Source organism: Vipera ursinii (assembly GCF_947247035.1).
Source record: "Vipera ursinii genome assembly, chromosome: 1".
NCBI classification, from domain to species: Eukaryota; Metazoa; Chordata; class Lepidosauria; order Squamata; family Viperidae; genus Vipera; species Vipera ursinii.
Genome location: NC_139512.1, coordinates 7848381 through 7851908, shown reverse-complemented (window position 1 = coordinate 7851908; position 3528 = coordinate 7848381).

Below are 3528 nucleotides of genomic sequence, written 5' to 3'. Positions count from 1 at the left end.
GGCCGCTTTAAGATTTGTGGACTTCAATTCCCAGAATTCCTCAGCCAGCTGGCTGAGGAATTCTGGGAGTTGAAGTCCACAAGACTTATAGCGGCCAAGTTTGGAGACCCCTGTTCTAGCGGATGCACCTGGTCCCTCCCAAACCCTTTTCACACAGATTTTCTTCCAAAAATGAGAAAAGTTTTCTTCCGTTGTTCTAAGGAAAATCCATTTTTATCATTCCAAAATGAAATTTGCTTAATTCAAAACCGAGCCAGTTCTCCCTAGAACTGCCTAAAATATTTCATTTGTCCATTTTCTTTACCCTTTTTTTGTCTTTGTGTATATTGCCTTGCTGTTTTATTGCTGCATATAACCTCATTCCCAAAACTCCCAGCCTGCCTCATTGCCTCATTCAACCCTCCTCTATCCAAACTTTCTGGTTGAAGACATCAGTAATAGGTTCCTTCTGATTTAATCAAATATTCCTTTTTGATTCCTCTGTCTTCTTGGAGATGAAGTCTCCTTGACTTACAACCATTCATTTAGTGACCAAAGTTAGAACAGCCCTTTTAAAAAGTGATTTATGACCAGTTCACACTCTTACGACCATTGCAGCATTCCCCAGGGTCATATGACCAAAATTCAGATTTTTGGCAGCTATCATGTATTCATGATAATTGCAGCACCCCGGGGTCATGTGATCACTATTTGTGACCTTCCAACCCAGCTTCTGACAAGCAAAGTTAATGGGGGACTCTGGATTCGTTTAACAACCACACGATTCATTTAACAATTGCAGTAATTTGCATAACAACTCTGGCAAAACAGGTCGCAAAATCAGGTGTGACTCAAATAACAACCATCTTGCAAAGCAATGGAAATTTGGTCCCCATTGTGGCCTTAAGTCGAGGACTACCTCAATATTGTTACACATCTCCACTCAAAAAATTGGAAAGTTTATGAACTTTCCAAGCAACGGAAGTTCACCATGTAAGTAGGGTCTCTCTCTCTCTCTCTCTCTCTCTCTCTCTCTCTCTCTCTCTCTCTCTCTCTCTCTCTCTCTCTCTCTCTCTCTCTCTCTCTCTCTCTCTCTCTCTCTCTCTCTCTCTCTCTCTCTCTGTGGGGGGGGGGGAATTGGGAGGTATCACGCTGATGATAGCCAGTTTCCAAACAATTTTATTTATATATCCATTTTAAATTTGTCATCTCCTTCACCGTGTGTGTTGTAAAATGTGTACATAGCATTCTTTTACTGACAGCATGATATTCTATTCTATTCTATTCTATTCTGTTCTATTCTATTCTATTCTATTCTATTCTATTCTATTCTATTCTATTCTATTCTATTCTATTCTATTCTAGGCAATTTCTCTATTTTAGTATGCTTGAGTCCCTGATTTTTTATTTTTTGGTTCCTTCAAGTTAGTCTTGAGTCTGTGGATACCTAGACAAGTCCCTACATTTTCCTTGCAAAGATTTCAGAAGTGGTTTGCCATTGCCCCCTTCTTAGGGCTGGGACAGAACGACTGGCCCAAGATCGCCCAGCTGGCTTTGTGCCTAAAACAAGAGTAGAATTCCCTATCTCCTGATTTCTAGCCTGGTGCCTTAACAGCTAGATCAAACTGGCTATCTGATATTTTTTTACACGCTTTCCTTTATCGGATGTCGTTCTAGAACAAGGGTGTCCAACCTTGACAACTTTAAGACCTGTGGACTTCAACCCCCAGAATTCCCCAGCCAGCTTAACAACTGTGGCATTTGCTTCACAACCATTGACACAAAAGTTGATAAAATCAGGTTGGTCCTATGGGTGACCCGCTTTACAACCATCACAACTTGCGATCATAATGGGCACATTCCATTTGAAGTCTTTACTATGGAGAACTTAAACAAAAAAAACCCCCACTTTTCTTTAGCAGTCTCTTGGCTACATCAAAGAATAAGCCTTTTTGCTGAATTTGAACAATTAAGAGAGGACTAAAGAAATGGGGGATGGGGGTTAAATGGCATGGCCTTGTCTTTTTGTTCTCTTTATTTTCTTTTGCTTTTTTGACTGAAGGGGAAAGAACTGAGGTGCTGGGCAAACAGGAATGATTGGCTGGCAATCTCCATATTCCCCAAAGCTAAACGAGATTGTTTTATAAGATTTAGGGCAAAACAAAATGAAGAGTCTGGAGGAGCACTAATAAATTTGTTCTTTTCGTTCCTCTGAATTTCTTGTTTGTGAAAATTTATTCAAGGGTGATTCGGATGTTGTCCCGACCATTGCAATCTACCTGACCTCATGGGAGTTTTTGCTGTGTTTGGGGGGAGTAACACACACACACACACACACACCAGGTTTTTCTGAGTTGCCTCCTATTTTCACCTGTAAAATGCTGGTGGTTGCACAATTCGATTAACGGAAAGCCAAGTCAAGTTTGTCGCTGAAATGCGTAAATGTCAGTGTTGTGGTTTGGGGTTGTTTTGAATCAAGTGTACAAGCTACAACTCTTCTTACTAAAGAATTTTGGTGGCCTCTATTTAATTTTTCTCAGGAAAAGCAACAGATGTGTCTTCTAACCACATCCAGCTTGACAAATCATCCAGCAGGCAAAGATTTATGACTGCCATAATTGGTTTCTGAAGCAATTGTCAAATTACTCCAGATGGGATGGTTCTAATTTTACAAAGTAGGGAGCGAGAGGAAAACAGGGTTCATTCAGGCCAAATGGAAAAGGCAGGGAATCTGTGGTGCCCCAGCAGCAGTGACACCACAAACAGGAGGCAGAAAATAGAAGGTCAGGAAACACCGTCTTTGTCCTAGGGAACAGGAACTTATTAAAGTTAATTCCTGTTGCGGGAGGTTGTATCCTTCTGCCTGAAAGGGCCGATTCATTTTAGCTCCTGGACAGATTGTGCCTCTTGCTGAGAGGCACAATTCTATGAAAAAATATTGTGTAGTCCAGTGCATTAAAAAAAAAGTTACATAAAACTCCAATAATAATAATAATAATAATAATAATAATAATAATAATAATAATAATAATAATAATAATCCTTTATTGTCAAAGTACAACATGTGTACATTGAGATTAGCTGAGCCTCCCCCTGTGCTCTCTCCCCCCAACACACAGTGACAACAAACCCTCCATCCCACCACACTATAAAGACTTCCTCAAGAGCATTGCATCTCCATCCTAATTTTTGCTAGCCTTTTGCTAGCCCTATGTGTGCACTGTACTCATCTAGACCCTAGAGGGGACAGAGGACCTTAAGGTATTCCTTCAATTTACTTATTTTTGCTTTCTCACCTGTAAGCACTTTCAACTCACTCCTGGTGATTGTATGAGTGGATACAGCTAATAATAAACTGTCAAAAAGTTTCAATCACTGGACAATCTTTTCAAACTTGTCACACACACAAACATGTTACAATTGTTGGAAGAAAAGTCTTCATCGTGGTTCAGTCCAAGCTGGGAATAAACACGGCGACTGCTTTAGGAAGAAGGTTACAGTTTATTGAAGAGGAGAGCCAGACAGGAAGATGGCTCTGGCAGAAGAAAG